Source organism: Mustela nigripes, chromosome 15 (assembly GCF_022355385.1).
Source record: "Mustela nigripes isolate SB6536 chromosome 15, MUSNIG.SB6536, whole genome shotgun sequence".
Taxonomy (NCBI): Eukaryota; Metazoa; Chordata; class Mammalia; order Carnivora; family Mustelidae; genus Mustela; species Mustela nigripes.
Genome location: NC_081571.1, coordinates 32,355,425 through 32,376,016, shown reverse-complemented (window position 1 = coordinate 32,376,016; position 20,592 = coordinate 32,355,425). Strand labels below are relative to the sequence as shown.

Below are 20,592 nucleotides of genomic sequence, written 5' to 3'. Positions count from 1 at the left end.
CCCCGCATTGGGCTCTCTGCTCAGCAGGGAGCCTGCTTCCTCCTCTCTCTCTCTCTGCCTGCCTCTCTGCCTGCTTGTGATCTCTCTCTGTCGAATAAATAAATAAAATCTTTAAAAAAAAAAACAACCCCCCCAAATTTCAGACTTAAACAAAGAAGATCTAAAGTAAATTTCAACCGCCCCAATAAAACACATCAAAATGTTAACAAAGATATTATATGACCAGAAGATTTTTAAAAAGTGCCTAGTATGTACAGTACACTCTCAAAGAAGGAGAAGATATGACCAAAAAATGAAATGAGATTACTAATTCTGGAAAGTTTCAATTCAAAATGAGTATAATGTCAGAATTTCGAGACGTCTAGATTTTGTAAACTCATATGCAAAGTTTTACACACACACACACACATACACACACACAGACTTTAACAGAATAAGACATCGTATTAAAATAGTATTTGCCTTCCTAAAAGAAGAGGAGATAGAACTAAGACAGAAATAAACCTGTCTTTGTATTTAGAAGTTCAAAGTAAATTCCCAACTCCTTATATTTCCATCTCCCCTAGACCCATTTTAAACAAGCAATGTCATAAACAACGCTTCAACTATGAAAAAGTTTCAGTAATGAAAACAAGCTGTGGTAGAAATAAAACAAATGCATCATCTTCTCTCTGACGAAAAAGGAAACTTGTTTGAACACATTTTCAGAATCATTTGGTTGCATCTCACTACCAAAATTATCACCAAGCAACTTAATTAAGGTTTTATTTATTCTTAAGGAAATAGAGCCCGTTCCAAACAAAGCATCACTTGTTAGTGTGGGCTAGCATGAGCAGCTCCAGGAGGGGAGCTGTGCCGCTAAGGGCTGCACGACCTTGAACAAGTCACAAGACCCCTCCAGCCACTGTATCTTCATCTATGAAAGTGAGGCCGCTGGGAGATCTTCAGTCTTTTTCAGTGCTCTGGTTCTCTGAATAGGTAATTCTAAGTTTAATTCTGATGACTCAATCTAAACTTATACTCAACCTTATGAAAGGAAAAGAATGGGAAGAAGACTGCTAAGGAACTTGTCCTGGCCTTCCCTGGCTTCCATGCTGTTTTTTCCCCTTCCCATCTCCTTCAAGTCCCACTTCAGTCTATCACATGGGTAAGAGACTGAAACATATGACCAATTTTATTTAAATTATAACAGTACCTTAATTTTAAGAAACTAAATTCTCTTACTTCTCTCTAAATAAAATCTTAATTTACATAGTTACTTGTGTGTGGCTGGATTTTCCTCTTTTGGCTTTTCACCATTTATTTTCCTTTTTCACTGGCTTTTAAAAAACTTAAAGGAAAAAAAAAAGGCTACAAGGTTTCATTAGATTTTTCACATAGACCACAGCAGAAGTAAATACAGCCTCTACTTACTCAGAGGTTTATTAAACCTGCAAGATGCAAACAAAGATGATAGCCAATGGCTCAGAGCTGAACTGGTAAAATGTCTGCTATGCCTTTCCTGCAAAAACACAAAATTCAGATCTGTTAATAGAATGATCCTTTCCAAGAGAATAAGTAACTGCCTTTATACCTTCACTTTTATCTCATTGGTCTTCAAGCGCTTAGAAAGTTAAGAACAGCAAATTTCCAAAGAACTAGCTAAATATTGTTATAGTCAATAATATGACTTTTGGTTTCCAAAAATGTTACTCATAATCACTGAACATTCAAATTCTACTTTCATTCAAATTTTAATTTCATAAGTAGCTTTCATAAGTAAAATACTACTGCACTCAGCTTCTCAGAGGACCTAGAACTTCAAGGCACGCCAGAATATACGCTAGCCAGAAAACTTCATAATTTCAATGATGATAAATACTCCAGAAAAAGACTGAGTAATCTTTTCTTTCAAACAAAAGGTATTAATTTTTTTCTTCAAAAGAAAAAAATTTTAAGAACAGCAATATGGAAAGCAGGCCAGTACTCTTTTTTACTTTTTCTTTATACACAAATTGAAATGCTACATGTTTCCTCAGAAGCTCATCATGCATCTGCGCTTGTTTCTCAGAGTAAGTTTCCAGTGTGAATTATAAAACTTTACTATTTTTTTCTAACAGTAAATGAACTGTCCCATCTTTCTCCCTCTTTATTTATAACCACTTTTACTTATTATCTAAATGACTATTCATTTTCCTTACACTTCTACTTAGTTTTGAAAAAGTAAGGTTTAGTGTAGTTTCATTAACTTAAGAAAAGGACACAACAATCAATGAGCAACACCTATGGCTGAGTTGTCCCCAGACTCTCCTTTAACCAAAATGCCAAAATAAAACCAGTGTCTCTGAATTTTTTTAACACCCTTATTACACATGAACTGTACAGCTTACTTAACTCTAACTTTCTATCCCCACAAATACAATTAGATTTTTTAAAATGAAAAATTTGACCGAAGTTTGTTTTGTGGTATGAAAGAGAAAGAAAGAAAAGTCTCCTTTATTCTCAAGTCACACAGGGAAAGAAAGAAAGAAAAATCATATAACACATAAAAAAATGCTTTTCCAGGAAGATCTAAAACTTTCCAGATTTTGAATGCTTTGTTTCTCCCTCACAGTTAAGTGCAATCAGGCATGTGACTGACTACACACATTTTTTCAGAGAGTTAAAGAACACATTCAGCCATGTTCTTCGACAGGTAAGAGCCACCCTCTGTTTACCAGCTCAGGGAACAGCCAGAAGCAAACACACAAAATCATAATAAGTTACCTTCGAATATTCCCGTTCTCTTTTTGTCCTTTGGGCTTGAAAATAAAAAGCAATCCGGCAAGTTTTATGCTGTTAAAATGGCTCCTGTAGATTGGGGAAGTGGTGTCTGTGCTTCAGCCTATGAGTCATACATGAAACTAAGTGTTTCTAAGGGAGGCACGCCCATGTTGCTGTGGACCCAATTATTCTGCTAGGTCAAACATGCAAATCTACAGGTAAAAACAGAGGAGAGGTATAGAAAAAGGAGGGACGTGGAGCCAAGGAGCAAGATCCACCTTGATTAAACCATTATTCAGCTCATGTTAATTACCGTAATTTAAGATTAAACAACAAGAACAACAACAACAAAATAGGAATCATCTACAAGGAAAAAAATTAAAACTGTATGTTGTTTTAAAAAATAAAAATCTCAACTTTTAAAAATGATCTTAATATATCAAGTAAGTAAAACTCTGAAAAGAAAAACAACGTGGGAGGGAATGGAAGGGAGAGAGCAAATTTTCTGGCTTTTAATGTAACAATGGGCCGGTGAGTCTAACCAGGCTACTCATTAACCCTTACAAGAAAGAGGTATATTGCTATGTCATCTGGAAAGCTAGCAACCTACAATATCAGACGCAATTCACAACTTCACTAAACATAAAATCTACTTTCTAATTTCCGAATTCAAAGTTCAATGGAAAAGCAAGTATGGATTAATCCAATTAACAAAATTTAAAATAATTCCAGGTTTACTAAGGAACTAAAATATAATACAGCAAAATAACTTTAAGTGGAACTGCAACCTTGATAAAACTCTTATTTTAAACAAATCACCAATGCAATCCCGGTTCATGATTTTACTACTTCCAAGCAATCGTCACAGTTTTCTCTACTTTTGTGGGAAACAAAATTTTCCACAAATAAAAGCCTACCGTGTGCCAGGCACCCTGCTGTACCATACATGGTGATCCTAAGACTGCCAAAGAAAGATAGGGATGGTGGAGTTTTACTCTCCCAGTCCTCAGACATCTGACAAGGAGCCCCAGCAGCCGCAGTGTTAGTACAACTACTTAGCCCGTCCCCTGGGTGAATATTTATTAATTTATTCTAAGTAAGAGCTTAAATTGGTGAAAATGGCTTAAAAGCATTAAGCACTTCCAAAAGTGCTTTACATGATGAAGTGCTACTCCCTAGCCACCTTCATCTTAATATTTTACAAAAAGTAAATAGGATTTGGCAAGGTTTTCTCCTGTTAGTTAATTACTTGGAAGTGATTATTCTTCCTTCCTAGAGGCACAGCTGAGAGGACAAGCTGTCACAGACTCAGACAGGAACTTTATAAACTGCTACAAGACATAATGATAGTGAACTGACTCTCTACCCATTAAGTGCCTGTTTATTCCATTCTGCTGAACACTGTCTGATTTACCTTTTTACTAAGATAATCCCCACAGTTTTTCTCAAATTACTAATAAAAAATTATGCTAAAAAAAAAAAAACCACATGTCACTTTTTCTCTGTCAAATGTCATGTTTAGCTTACTTTAGAGCTCATTTATTTAGAATGACTATTTGGATCCCAAACAAGAAAAAAGTGCTCTTTGAGCAGTCATAAGAGATGTTCACTGGAAAACTCCGAACTCGTTTCCCAGAGCTGAAATTTATTTTAGACCATATCCATGTAAGCCCAATAATTTGATTATCTTTTAGCTAATTAGAAGTTACAAGGGTGAAAGAGGGACTAGGGAAAGGATGATATCAGAACAAACAAATGAGTGGATAATGAGAGAAGCCTAAAATAAAAACCTATAAAACTACAAATAAATATAACTTTAAAAGTCCTAGAACCTGAAGCTATCCTATAAGGTCAATAAGTGCTACGTATCACCAAACAGTAAGAGCCCTGAAGTCAGCATTATTATGACAAAGGTCTGTAAAAGACAAAGGGAATAACAAGTGTGGGAAATCTTTTATGAAGTATGGATGCACAAAAAGAGGAGCTTCTGCTAGTGAGAAAATCCATTCATATAAAGTATCTCATTATTCGATAATGGCAGATATTTGGAAGGTAATTTAAAAGAAGTACTTTGACTACTAGTGTGTAGAAGTGAAGTAAGAGACATAAAGTGAAAATAATTACCGTTCTTCAACAGAAACAAATATCTTAATTGTTCCTAGGGAGATGATTCCAGAGCTACTATTACAATATACTGCCCCCTTGCTCAGGGGTGTCCCTATAAGCAGTGTTTTAACCACCTATAGAAATTGAATACTAGGGGCGCCTGGGTGGCTCATTGGTTTAAGCCTCTGCCTTCGGCTCAGGTCGTGATCCCAGTGTCCTGGGATTGAGCCCCACATCAGGCGCTCTGCTCAGCAGGGAGCCTGCTTCCCCCTTTCTCTGCCTGCTGCTCTGCCTACTTGTGATCTCTGTCAAATAAATAAATAAAATCTTAAAAACAAAAAAAAGAAATTGAATCCTAGTTATAGTTACAGCCCGAAGAAATCAATCTCCACCAAACAAAACAAAACAAACAAACAAAACAAAACAAACAAACAAAACCGGCAAACAGCTTAGCACGAGTTCTATAATCAATCTGCTTGAGTGTGAATCCCAGCTCTGATACCTATTAGCTGTGTATTCCTGGGCTATCTTTAACAATCCTGTGCCTAACTTTTTTTTTTTTTAAAGATTTTATTTATTTATTTGACAGAGAGAAATCACAAGTAGATGGAGAGGCAGGCAGAGAGAGAGAGAGAGGGAAGCAGGCTCCCTGCTGAGCAGAGAGCCCGATGTGGGACTCGATCCCAGGACCCTGAAATCATGACCTGAGCCGAAGGCAGCAGCTTAACCCACTGAGCCACCCAGGTGCCCTGACCTAACTTTTTTTTATCTGTGATTTAGGCTAATAGTACCCACCTCAGAGGAGTACTATGAGCATTAAAACCAGTGCATGTACTACTATGGTTAACAAAGAACTTTCATAACTTAAACATAAGAATACAAACTAGTTTTTATTTTATTTTTTTTTAAAGATTTTATTTATTTATTTGATAGAGAGAGAGATCACAAGTAGATGGAGAGGCAGGCAGAAAGAGAGAGAGATGGAAGCAGGCTCCCTGCTGAGCAGAGAGCTCAATGCGGGGCTCAATCCCAGGATCCTGAGATCATGACCTGAGCAGAAGGCAGCGGCTTAACCCACCGAGCCACCCAGACGCCCTACAAACTAGTTTTTAAAACAGTCATACAGGGGCGCTGGGTGGCTTGGTGGGTTAAACCTCTGCCTTCAGCTCAGATCATGATCTCAGGGTCCTGGAATCGTGCCCCGCATCCGGCTCTCTGCTCAGAGGGGAGCCTGCTTCTTCCTCTCTCTCTCTCTGCCTGCCTCTCTGCCTACTTGTGATCTCTGTCTGTCAAATAAATAAATAAATAACAAAAGTTAATATTCATGTCTCTGAGTTTCTGCTGTGTGTTGTATCCTGTCTTACTGATAGGAATATATTAGTAAGCAAAACCAGCCAGTCATGGCCCCTTTCAACTTTGGTATGCCTTTTAAAACACTCAGGCACTTGTCTAAGAGGATGTTCCTTATGGATAGGTCCTAGTAATCTGTCCGCAGAAGCAGAGGAGGAGGACTTGGTTTAACCAAGCTAGTAATAGATTTCACTGTTATCTGATATCTCAGCTCTCATGTGGAAATGCATGTTGTTCAGAACCTGGGATGATACTTTGAGAGATGTTAACATCAATAAAATTAATTCTTTCCAACTGAAGTATTTATAACACTGAATCTCATTCTTTTTAATTTTATTTTTATATTTAAGTAGTAGAGAATGGTGATTTTGGTCATTTATCATTTTAATGGTTTTATCTTTGCTTCTTCCATTTCTAGTAATGACAGCATGTTGGCTGCCGAACGAGGGTGACAGATTCAAAGCAAATGTTTTTTTAAGCCCAGCTTTCCTCGATATGAACATTAGACTGTTCTATATTTTTAGGTACTAGGAAGTTTTCAAATTTGAGTTCAAGGAGAAGTCACAATAAAAGCGAAGAAGAGAATCCTCGCTTATACAGTAAATTCCTTTTATAAGTCTATTTTAAAGAAAGAAAGGAACAGTGTGGTTTTTTTTTTTTTAATATTTTATTTACTTATTTAACAGAGAGATCACAAGTAGGCAGAGAGAGGGGGAAACATGCTCCCTGCTGAGCAGAGAGCCCGATGTGGGGCTTAAGGTCCTCCTTTGCTGCTGCATCACCCTGTAGAAAAATAGTATCGCAACAATATCCTAACTGTCCCTTTCCCTATCACCAACTCACCTTGTACTCTGCTATCAGAGAAATCTTTCTTACTAAAAAAACTATGTGAACTGATGTGGTTATCACCGGTGGCAGAAAAAGAAACAAACTTATAAATTTTGATTCCCTAGAAACAGAATAAAAATCTGGACTACCTACTATGGTTTTCAAAGTTTTCTGTTAAGAGTTGAATTCTTAGAAAAATCTTTAAGGAACCACGATACTACATACATTTAAGTCTTTGTTGTTGTAAGAAAGCTTAAAAATACAGATCCAATTCAAATTCATTTCAAAAATAGGGAAAGGAGATCTAGAGAGAATTGACTTGCCCAATATCAAGTTAATGACTTATCTGAGGTACTCCTAGGTATCCATTCATTTAACAAATGTTTACTGAGCACCCACTATGTGCAGACACTAGACCCTTCCTGTACAGTAGAAGACACACTGTTAATACATGATCCCTACCCACGTGGTACTTCTATTCTAGCAAGGGAAAGTGATAAACATTATAAACTAAACATAGAGCATGTTATTTATAAATAAAAGATACAAATAAAAGATACAATATGCTAGTGGTAAGGACAAAGAGGGAAAAAAACAAGACAGCAAAGAGGAGAGAATGATATTTTGGACAGACTAGCTACGGAGGATTTACTTTGCCACACTGAGTAAAGACTTCCAGCCATGTAGACCCATCTGAAGGAAGAACATTCTAGACAGAGAAGGCCTGTAAGCCAGAGAAAGACTCTACGAGGGAGCTTGCCTGAAATGTTCAAGGAAAGCAAGGAGGCCAGGGTGGGCATGTAAAGAAATGTGAGGAGGAGAGTAAGAGAAGGAAGAATACTAGAAACTGTTGGAGGGCCTCACTGTTTAGAGATTTAATAGTTGGAGAGTTTTCATCATATGAGTCATAAGATTTGACTGCTGTGTTGAAAACACACTGCAGCAGGGCAAGGACGGAAGCAAGGAGAAGTAACGCAATAGCCCAAAGAAGATGATAATGACTTCGACAAAAGAGGCAGCATAAGAGGAAGATAGGATCAAATTATGGCTGTGTTTTTGAGGAATATCCAACAAGAATTCTAAAAGGATGGAGAAGAGTTGGTGGGGAAAGAAAGGTCTCAAAACTCCATTTTTGGCAAATCAGAGACTGCAGTTGCCCAGACTGAGACAGGAAAGAACACAGATGATGGTGGTTTGGGGTATGGAAATATCAGGAGCTCAGGTTTTGTTTTGTTTAAGATTTCTTTATTTAGAGGCACCGGGGTGGCTCAGTCAGTTAAAAACGTCTGCTACTTCTCCCTCTGCCACTACCCCTGCTTGTGCTCTGTCAGATAAAAAATAAAATATTTTGAAAGAAAGATTTATTTATTTCAGAGAGTGTGTGTGTGCATGCATGCTAGTGGGGGAGTATTAGATAGAGAGCAAGAGAGAAAATCTCAGGCTCCACACTGAGTGGGGAGCCCGACTCAGGGATCAATTCCACAAGTCTAAGATCATGACCTGAGCCAAAATCAAGAGAGACATCCTTAACCCAACTGAGCCACCCAGGAGACCTAAGAACTCAGTTTTGAACTCATTAAGTTTTAAATGTTCCAAGTGGAGATGTCAAGTTGGATATATTGTCCCTGAGTTGCAGACATAGTCCCAAAGCCCAGGGCGGGAGTATGGGCTGGATATGCAAACTGAAGTCATTAACATATACATGATATTAATGTGTATATGATATTAAAGCTACAGGCAGAAAAGTAACAGTGACAGACCCCTGGGACCCTCCAATATTTAGAGGTGGGGGAGCTGAGGTAAAGCTATCAGAGAAGGCTGAGAAGGAGTACTCAAAAATGTCACAGGAAAAAAAGGCAAATATGGTATTACCCTGGAATCTGAGTACCAAAGGGGATTGAGCAATTGTGCCAAATGCTGAGGACAGATCAAATAAAATGAAGTCTGGGTGGGGGGTGGGGGGAACACCAAAAAAACCAGCAGAATTTAGCAACATGAACGTCACTATGAATTTTGAAATAAGAGTTTTCATATTATGGTAGAGGTAAAAAAAAAAAAAAAGACAAAACATCTGATTAGAGACAGTTTAACAGAGAATGAAAGGTGAGAAACTAAATAGAAAGTTATTGTGTAGTGAATGAGTCAAGAAAAGACTTGAGGCGGGAGGGGAGGGCTTGTTTAAGAAAAACAGTGCCTTTTCTGCTGCCAAGAACATTCCACCTCATATTGCAGTAAATTCTGTACAAGTCCATCTCCACATGGATAAACTGGTAACTTGTCTCAGGGCAAAAGCCACACCATGCAGCTGGTATGACCAACCGTGACCGTAGACACGCTACACTACCGCTGGGGACTCCGTTTCCTTTTTCTTGAAATACTAGGAGAGCCTAGAGATCTGGTCATATTGAAGACCCATTTCAGTTCTGATGTTTTATGATTTTGTAGCCGCTCCAAGTCCTCTGAGAAGTGTTTGAGGAACAGAGAACAAATACCACACTAAGGCCACATTTAAGAAAGAAATCTCCCCATCAAAATTTTAGTTTACTGAAAGTAATACATAAAATTACCAGATACTCAGAATAACTGGAAATTTTATGTTTCCCCCAAACCCTATTACATTTATTTAAGTTCACTAATAAAATATCTGTAAAAACACAAGAAACCTTATACTAATATTCTGGGAACACTCTTTTTTATCCTAGGACAGGAGGATAGTTAAGTAAATGGGCTTTTAGTACGAGAGCAAAAAAACCCCAAATACCCCAAACCTCCAAGCTCTTTAGAAAGAAAGAAGAAAAAGAAAGAAGACTCCGATAGAAGGCCAATCTCTTATTTTAAACTAGGCTGATTTAAACTATTTAGACAGTGTCTATTTTTATATAACATTTATTACTCATCTATAACACAAATTAGAGATCCTGTTTAGGAGGAGATTAAGAAAAAGTTTAGTATTATGGCAGGGTGCTTGGGTGGCTCAGTGGGTTAAGCCTTTGCCTTCAGCTCAGGTCATGATCTCAGGGTCCTGGGATGGAATCCCACATTGGGCTCTCTGCTCTGTGGGGAGCCTGTTTCCCCTCTCTCTCTGCCTACTTGTGATTTCTCTCTCTCTCTGTCAAATAAATAAATAAAAATCTTTTAAAAAAGAAAAAACTTAGTATTATGGCTTTAATTCTCATAAACAGATGCACTCCATGTTAATTCATAATTGCTTGTGAACTGATTATTTACTTGGCTTGACTTTGTGCTTTAAAACTGAATCACAGAAGGCTTATTAGCCCCAAAGGTTATAAACCAGCAATATGAAAAAAATTACAGTTCTATTATTTTTCTCTTTAATAAAAAGAACTAAATATAAACAAAAAAGAAGAGGAACTTTATGTTATGTTAAACAAGAACTTCAATTGCTCTTAATTATATTGCTGACGATTAGCAACTAACCACATAGTCCAAAAGCATGGGCTTTAGAGCAGGTGACCTAGGTTTGGGCCCCAGCTCCACTATTAACTAGTTGTATGACCTAGGGCTACTTTAGCTCCACGCCTATGTTTTCACTTCTGTAATGGGGAAAAATGATAATCCCTATTTCACACACAAAAAAATCATTTAAATTGCTTATTATAGTGCCAGAAGGACATGATATTTCTCAATTACTTATCAAAAAAGGAGGAGGGAGAAGAGATAAACATTCTAACAGTACCTTCATACTCAGAAAGAAAATGGAATAACTATTAATTAAACACAACTTAGAGGATTCTCAAAAGCATTCTGATGAGTCCAAGAAGCCAGTGTCAAAGGTTATATCTTCTATGATTCCAATTATATGACTTTCTCCAAGACACAAATCTATAATGACGAAGAACTGATCAGTGGTAATAGGGGCACGAATTAGGGGGTAGGGTGTGACAGAAGAACACAATAGTTTTGAGGGGAGACTGAATTTCTCTATATCCTGATTATAGTGGTGGCTATACAAATTTATACATGTGTTAGAACTCATAGAACTATATGCTGAACAAAGGGTAATTTTATGTTATAATTATGTTAAAAATCCAAAAGCCCAAAAAGTCATTACTCCAGTTCATAATCATGAGAAAATAGAAGGTAATATCAAATTGAGGGACATTCTACAAAACACCTGAGCAGTACTCTGAAGTGTCAGAGTCAAAAAAGACAAGAAACCATCAGAGATTTCAGATTCTCTCCCTCTACTCCTCCCCACTGTGCTTGCATGCACACTCTCTCTTAAATAAATAGAATTTTTAATAAAGAAAAAAGTTAATGTTTGCAATAATCTCATAAGGCAAAAATATATTCTTTCTCTTCCCCAAACCAACCAATGCCAACCTGCATATTTTGATTACCTTAGTGTAAGTTTGATCATCTAGTTTAGGTTATACCTACACTAAGATCATATAGGTAATCTGAAAGGGATAAAACAGATTCTACCATAAATGATATAACCCTTACCTGTAGTACTTACTTCCAGTTATATATGTTTGTAACTTTTTAAAAATTCTATCAACTTTGGTTTCCTAATTCAAGAATAACTTTGTGTTTTTAAGAATTTCTCATGAATTCTACCTATTCATTTATTCATTCTACCTATTCTTTTAATACTCCTATTTAAATTTTTTTTTTAAGATTTTATTTATTTATTTGTCAGAGAGAGAGCGAGCCAGAGTGAGCACAGGCAGACAGAGTGGAAGGCAGAGTCAGAGGGAGAAGCAGGCTCCCTGCAGAGCAAGGAGCCCGATGTGGGACTCGATCCCAGGACGCTGGGATCATGACCTGAGCCGAAGGCAGCTGCTTAACCAACTGAGCCACCCAGGCATCCCTTAATACTCCAATTTAAAAGAACTTTCAATAGCCTTGTAATACTCACAGAATAAATTCCAGTACAAGATTTTATTGAAGTAGCTGGGTGTGGAGCCTCATGTAGGGTTTGAACGCACAACCCCGAGATCAAGACCTGAGTGAGATCAAGACTCTGACACTTAACCAACTGAGCCAACAATGTGCCCCCAATACAAGATACTTCTGCATCTTGATTTTGGTCTATCCTATAGTAGCTTCACTTGTGGCCTTTTTACCTCCTAACATACACCCCACAATCCAACTCTGCTGAACTTATTCAGAGCATGTCATGCTTTCTAACTCCGTATTTGTTGGCCTTTCTACCCACTGAATCTCCTGCAAAGCCCTTCTCTCCATCTTTACGAGGAGGAACTGGTCATTTTCTCCTTTGTACCTCCGTCTGTATTTTGTAAATTATCTAACAGACATATGAATCACATTGCTTATGCATTCACATATACACTTAAGCATTGTTAAAATGTACAAAGCACTCCCAATAGGTTTTGAGAACCTAAAAGTGAACAGATTTCCTTCATAACTCCTCCTGCTACTCTGTTGGAATATCTGGTGAAGAACATGGCGTTTGGGTTTTTTTTTTTTTTTTTAATCATTTGTTTACATGTCTCTCTGGTCATTTATTTTAGCCTGATAGCATTCCTGACCCCACAATAGTATGGTAATAAATATTTGCTGAATGAAAATATTTGGAAGTTGAACTAAATATTGGCTCAATGATAAATCTGTTTTTTTCTCTTCCACACAAGCCAAACCATTCTCAGGTCATTTCTGTATACGCCTCAATTACACAAAAACTAAGGTCCCTTCCGCATTTTCCTGAACGGTCCAGGATCTATGAATGGGTTGGGTAAGCCTTGGTCTGCAGCCCTGTCTGGAGATTGAGGCCTAAGCAGCAAGCTTTACATTTGTTAAGAGAGGACAGTTTCTGGGTTAGTCCCCACGCTTACACCTGAACATCTCATTATGTTAATAGACAATGAAGAAAGTTAAAGGGAGAGAGACAGACACAGAGAGCAAAGGAGTGAACAAAAAAACCTCTCAAAAGAGTACAACAGATTATCTAATCATGGTCCTTTCCCTCAACTTTTGATCTTCTGTCCCTTTCAGGTGTTTACTTACGCAGCCCTCTGTCAATAAACTTCCCTAATTAGAAACAAACTGGTAAATGTTTCAGTAAAAAGGAATATTCAAATAAGATACTTAGCCTACAGGCTTTCATGTTTCATAATACTGTACAGATGGAACAATTAACAACTTCTTTAAACTCTCGGTTTACTGTCATCACCAAGGATACACTTCAGCTCCAGCTAAACTGCTCTGCTTCTCTTCTTCCCTACTTCAAACCATACCCGTGGTACAAATGAAACTTTAAAACTTAGAAGTATTTTATATTTATAGTCATTTTAGGAAATACTTCTTAGATATACACAATGCTCTCAGTATTTCAATGTTCTCAAATTTCCTTCTTTTTTTCCTCTTTTTTACCAGCTTAGAGCCCAAGGTGGGGCCTGAACTCACAACCTCAAGATCAAGACCTGAGCTGAGACCAAGAATCAGACACTTAACCATCTGAGCCACCTCGGCACCCCCATGTTCTCACAAATTTCTATCTCCAGGTGTTGCTCCTGAACTCCAGACTCTTAACCCAACCTGACACCTCCAAAAATGTCACAGTCTTCTCAAACTTAACATATCCAAATCTGAATTTCTGGTCTTCTCTCCAACACCTACTCTATCCAGTTTTCTCCAGTCTTGGTAGACAGTGAATACTTCTAGCTGCTCACACCAAAAGCCTTGGTTACTGACTCTTCTTTCTGTCCTACAGTCATATCCAAAAATCCCGCTGGCTCAATCTTCAAAACATACATAGAATCCTAGAATCACTCTGCTTCATTGTCATTATCGTGCTGCAAGCCATTGTGTGCTCTTAATCTGCAGCAGCCTCAGGAGCCCTCCTGTTTCTGTTCTTCTTTCCCTACAATCTAGTCTCAAAGCAGCAGCCAGCAGTAATCTATTTAAAACACAAGCCAGATAATATCACTCTTCTACCTTAAAACTCCCCTTAGCTCTTTTTTTCACACAAAAAATAAGTCTTCATAAGAGCTTACAAGGACAAGATCCTACCCTGGCCCCAACCTCTATGATTGTATCTCTTCCTACTTTCAGCTCACTCCCTGTCTTCTAGTCCCACTGACCTCTCCTTGCTATCCGAGGAACATCTTAAGCATTATTCCCCTCCAGATCTGTGCACAGCGTCTTCTCACTACCGGGGAGGCTGTTCTGTTAGATATCCAGGTAGCTAACTCCTTCACTTCCTGTGGTAAACCACTGTACTAATAGGTACCAAGCTGTTCAGACTTCTAAGTTTGAAATATGACTCTGCCTCTTCTTCTATAGAGAAGCACAGTCTATTTCTCCATCCCTTAAATATGCGGTGGTCAATGGAATAAGAATAAGACACAAGCACAGGTCTAAAAAGGATAAGGACACAGGGGCTTACCCTCTCATGCTGCTGGGATCCCTCTTGCCACCACGATGGTATGAGAGCTGCACAGACAGACCCCCAGCCATGTGGGCCACCCTAGAGTATGCATCTCTCCCCTGCTGAGTCAGCTCTGGTCTGAAGAATCACCCAGTCGTAAAAAAGAGTAATGTAGGGGATACACTTAGTTGCTCAAAAATTATGACTTGCTCCTTTAAAGCCAGGATTAAAAACCACCCTCACTGTGGAATTCTATGCCATTTTGATAACACCCCAAACTTTAAAAATCTCATAAATATTTTGAACTTTGGAATTTAGTTTGAGCCACCTTAATATACATTTCCCAAATTTAAGGATGCTAAAATAAACATGCATAATCTGCTTTACAGATTAAGAATTCAGACAATTAAAAGTCAGAAAAGTCAGTCTCCACGACTTACCAACCTCTCTCAGCCTTGACTCTTCCTACTGTTTCCCTACTATCCTTTCTCCCCATTCTTCAAGACTCCGCTAGAGGTCAGCTGAATGAAACAATATATAAGAAAAGTGATGAAGCCATAAAAAAGAAATAGTGAAAGAGAATGTGCCTGTGGGCAATAAATTATCTCAAGTATCTAAATGTAGGAATAAGAGAGATTAAATCGAATAGGATTTTTTTTTTTTAAAGACATCTCAAACTCTTGGGGTGCCTGGCTGCTTCAGTCAGTGAAGCAACCGACTCCTCATCTCAGCTGAGGTCTTGATCTTGGGATTGTGAGTTGGAGCCCAGAATGGAGCCGAATTAAAAAAAAAAAATTGATACTCTCAAAAACAGAAAGCAGATACTATTTGCAAACATAGATTATAATAAAAATGACATCAGGGACACTTGGCTGGCTCAGTCAGTGGAGCATGCAACTCTTGATCTTGGGTTGTGAGTTCAAGCCCCACGCTGGGTGCAGAGATTACTTAAAAATTAAATCTTTACTAAAAAATGGCATCAATAAAACATTAAATTCTATTTTGTATCAGAAAAAGGTATACAGAAGAGAAGACTGTTCATTAGACAGTATATGCTGATGATCTCAAACCACTGCTAATCTTCTTTAAAAAATCCCTATACCACATTCTTCCTAATAGATATTCAAACGTAATAAAAGGAAAAGCACCAGAAGAAAATATAAACACCTGTATATTATTTGGTAAGGAATGTCTTCCTATGTCTGACATAAAAGGGAGTAAAAATACAAGGAAAATGATGACATCTGACTACGTAAAAATTTAAAACCACTATAACCAAAGCTAAGGCAAAGGAAATACAAGGGGTATATGTGACCAAAAGTCCTATAAAAAAGAAAAGAAAAAAAAAGCTAGTCTTTGGTTTGGCTTCCACAGCCAAATACATACATTGAAATCCAGCAAATACTTTATGAAAAATAAAGTTCATGCTCCTCTTACAAAATCAAAACTAGAACTATCAGGCAACATCTTGTGGGTGCGTATGAAAGACCCTACAATGTGGAGCTGCCTCCATGGGCTCACTGACAGAAGACAGCCTTGGCCTCCTCATCAAAATTTTGAACAGTGGGGCCCTTGGGTGGCTCAGTCCATTTAAGTGTCAAACTTGATTTCAGCTCAGGTCATGATCTCAGGGTTGGGATCCAGCCCTGTCACAGGCTCTACACTCAGCACAGAGTCTGCTTGAGGTTCTTTCCCTCTTCCCCCTCCTCCTCCCCACGTGTGTGTGTGTTCATGTGTGTGTTCTCAAATAAAAAAATCTTGATCAATAAACATCCGATTCTGTTTTATTTTCTTTTCAAGATTTTATTTATTTGAGAGAGAGGCAGAAAGCATGAGTAGGGCAAAGAAAGAGGGACAAGCAGACCAGCTCCTTGCTCAGTGGGGAGCCTGCTTCTCCCTCTGGCTCCCACTCTCCCTGCTGCTGTGCGCGCGTGCTCTCTCTTGCTCTGACAAATAAAGTCTTTAAAAAAATAAAACATTTAAAGTAAAAAGTTTCATGCATTTAATTTTATATAAACTTTACATCAAAAGAAAAAAATAACTAAACAAACATGGAATCTATAGTCAATGCCAAGCATGTTAAAGTATTTGGATGGAAAAGTACTAATACCTGCAATTTACTTTTGATAAAAGGATAAATGTGTGATAAGGCAAATATTATAAAATGTTAATGATAAAAACTAGATGGCAGATACATGAGCAAAATTCATCTTTGCTGTATATTTAAAAACCTGTGTAGTAAAATACAAGAGAAAAAAACTACTATTATAGAATCAAACACTCTAACAGAAAAATTGGGCACTGAGCATGAATATATATATGCACTTCACAAAAGAAATGTGGCCAAACACAACAGAGAATGTTCAAAGATACTCATTCTTGAACCTTAAAGCAGAAAAACAATACCATTTTCCCCTATTAAAATAGCAAAGAGTAAAATAATTAGAGGGGGTCCAGGGGAAATAAATCGTCTCATAGGCTATTCATGAGAGTAAAAGAATATCATTCCAGCAGGCAATTTCACAATCAAAAAGGTTTAATGTATAGATCCTCTCACCCAGCAATTTCAATCATAAGCATTTGTTCTAACAAAAAAACAAAGATGTAGATAGAAATTCAGCACTATCATTCAAAATTATAAAAAAAAAAAAAAAAAAGGACCGTCAGGCAAATCAGATGTTATAGGGACTGTACCTCATCATATTGAACATACCGTATCACTCAGCTGTTAAGAATGATTATCTGTATAAAATGGTGTAGACATGAAAACATCTCCAGAATACACTTAAGTGAAATATACAAGTTACAAACAGTCTATGTCACGTACAATCAACATTTATGCATCTGTGGTCCACATTCCAACATCTGAAGTTACAGTTAACTGAAAGTTAACAGTATTAATACTGTTAAGGTTTTTATGATCTTTATTATTTGTTTTCCAGTATTTAACTAGTTTCTACATGTTGTATAGACTCAGGATACAGTTTACCTATAGATTCATGTTAACAATTCAGGCAGAGTCCCTGTCCACATATGAAGGAAATCAGCAAAGTGACATAGTGACCAAGAAAACCTACTTTGACAGCCTCTCTGAAAATGTGACAGCTGCTTTGAGACCTGAATGATAGGAACCCGCCATATACAGCGGAGGCTATGGAATATTATTAGTAGAGGAAGTTCTAGGAGCAAACAAAGGCAATTCAGTAGGAGTAAGCACCACGCTTCTTAGAGTGCAAGGAGGGAAGAAACAAGAAAAGCAGAAGTACTGACACTGAACATGTTACCACTTTTACAATCAGGAAAAAGGATCAAGCTAGTTTCATCCTAATACACTAAAAACTTTTACTACTACCCAATCATACCAGAAGACAAAATTTTGAAAATCTTTCCTTCCTCAGTGCTTGCCCTACATCTCATTTAAGTCATGCTGGAGCTATTAAAAAGCAGAACATTTCAAAGTAAAGGATTCTCAGAGCAACTTTCTCCAAGGCCATTCGCAGAAGAGATGCATGAGAATCCTCTAAAGACATGTGCACCGTGCAAACACACATTCCTGAGTCCTACACCTAAGGTTAAAACTGATTAAGTGGGACTCAGGATTCTCTATTTTTTACTTCCCTGAGGACCATAAATTAGTATAGTGACAGAGAGACCTCCATACCTCCAGAAACCTGACTGCCCTGTATATATGTAATTCCATATTACCATATCTAGATTAAATCCATGAGAAGGTCATATTTGCATTGGGTAAATCCTATTTAGGGCAAGGTGTGTAATGTGTTTTTCAAACATTTCATAGATCCAAAAAAGATATTCTTTAAATTCAGACTTTTCCATAGGAACAACTCCAATCACTGGATAACCCTAAACCCATCTACCACTTTTCTCACTCCCTTCACAACCAAACTTCCTCAAAGATTTGTCTATATTCCATTTCTTCACTTTCCACTCATTTTTTAATTCATTCTAATCGAATCGAATTGAATCTAATCAAAATGAATTATACCCCTATTAAACCACTAAATCTATAAGTTAATGACCACACAGGGTGAAAACCAATTAATGATTTTGGAACTTGTTTTGTTAGACCTAATAAATGCTCTCTCTTGGTTTTCCGTCAATTCTGGAGTACTTTTTCTTAGTCTTCTCTGCCCCACTCCACCACCTCGTCACTGAACACAGAGAAGTTCTAAAGATTCCACCGAAAGCACTCCTCTCCAAACTCTCCCTGGGCAAATCCATCCATTTCTGGGGTTTCAACTACCAAATCAGAGAATAAAGGTGAAAATCACCTCTGCTCAATTGCCCTTGACATTTCATAGATGTCCATGATTGTCCTTGACAATCCCCTTAAATTTACTCTTGAGGTTTTAGCACATCAACAGGTCACACTGGCAACCAATATATCATCCGAATAAATATAAATGAACCATTTTTCCCTTTGGCATTCAAGCTCCAGATTAAGTAGGTAATTCATATTTAAAACCTACACGGAAGAGAAGATACAGGATTTTTCTCCTTACTCCCACTCCACATTACCTCCCTACTCCCTGGTTTAAGCCCATCTACATCTGCCATCTCTGCTTAAGATAACATTCAAATCCTTTTTTTTTTTTTTAAGATTTTTTAATTTATTCATTTGAGACAGAGAGATACAGAGAGAGACAGTGCATAAGTAGGCGGAGAGGTAGAGGAAGAGGGAGAAGTAGCCTCCCCTCTAAGCAGGGAGCTCCACTTCATCCTGGGACCTGGAGATGATGACCTGAGCCAAAGTCGGGACGCTCAAGCATCAGAGCCACCCAGGTGCCTCAACACTCAAAATTCTTGTGGTGGCCTACAGTGACTTCAATGATCTGATACATGCCCTGGTCACCTCCCCCAACTTTTCACACATCACAGCCCTCAGGATCTTCTTTCACCTTCCAAAGGAGACTGTTCCTTTCCTTGCTTTGGAGCTTTTTCCAAAATACTACTCCCTCCTGCCTCCCCACCCTTTCCTTCCTAGCCACTAAGCATACTCATCCACCACATCTCCATTTAAATGTCATCTTCTTGGAGAAGCCTTTTCAATGTAGCCCCTCCCCCTACTCTGTCAAGGGTCTCCCCCATATGCAACAGTTGTCTCCTGCTCTAAACTGTAAGCTTCATGAGGATCTTGTCTGCAATTTTCATGGTTCTATCCAGGTATTCGGCAACTAATACCTGAATATCCACCAAATAGCCTCAGTCTCATCACAGAGGTTTTTATAATCTTACAACTTTAATATCCAAATATAAATTCAAGTTTTCCTTTAAAAAAACCTATGGAAAAATATACATAACGTAAAATTTACCATCATAACCATTTTTAAGTGTACAGTTTAGTGGCAATAAGTATAATCATACTGTTGTGCAACCAATCTCCAGAATTCTTTTCATCTTACAAAACTGAAACTCTATATCCACTAAACAAATCCCAATTCCCTCTTCCCCCAACCCCTAGCAGTCATCATTCTAATTTCTGCCTCTATGATTTCGATTATACTTGATACCACAAATAAGTGGAATCACGCAGTATTTATTTTTCTGTGACTATTTTATTTCACTTAGTATGATGTCCCCCAGGTTCACCCATGTTGTAGCAAATTGCAGGATATCCTTCCTTTTTAAGATGAAAAATATTCCACTGTATGTATACACATTTTGTTTATCCATTAATGCACCGAAGAACACTTGGGTTATTTCTACTTTTTGTGTGTTGTGAATAATGTTGCTGTGTAAATGGATGTACAGAGCCTCCTTGAGACTCTCCTTTTAATTCTTTGGGGTATATAGCTAGAAATGGGATTGCTGGATCATACAGTAATTGTTTGTTTGTTTTTTTTTTTTTTTTGAGGAACCACCATAATGCTTTCCATAGTGGCTGTATGTACCATGTTACATTCCCATGAATAGTATACAAGGACTCTAATTTCTCCACATTCTCTCCAACACTTGTTATTTCCTTTTCTTTCTATAGCAGCCATTCTAATGATTGTGAGGCTTTGCTTTTTTTATAAACTTCAAGTGCTTTCTTTTTCCTACAAAGCTGTGGTAACAAGTCCCATTAAAACATGCACCCCTAAACTAACCCAAGACATTCCAGAAGCTAATGAAAATAGAAAAGAGACAGTCTTTGAAAGCAGGATTTTAAAGAACAGTAAAATTGTGGTTCATGTGCAGTGGCAAAAAAC

At 37.7% G+C, this 20,592-nt stretch overlaps 1 protein-coding gene across 3 annotated transcripts in view; it reads right to left on the bottom strand.

The window, feature by feature from the left end:
- Positions 1 to 20,592, bottom strand: part of ELF1 (E74 like ETS transcription factor 1) — a 107,017-nt gene that overhangs the window by 77,374 nt on the left and 9,051 nt on the right. Inside the window, exons 1-2 of one of the 3 annotated variants that reach the window (XM_059378097.1) lie at positions 2,746 to 2,858; positions 1,414 to 1,501 (exon numbers count right to left, since the gene is read on the bottom strand). The exons of 1 other annotated variant lie outside the window; for it this stretch is intronic. The gene's annotated coding sequence lies outside the window, so the exon portion shown is untranslated. Of the gene's footprint in view, positions 1 to 1,413; positions 1,502 to 2,745; positions 2,859 to 20,592 lie in introns of those variants that run through there. One more of the 3 variants, XM_059378099.1, reaches the window with a different exon arrangement.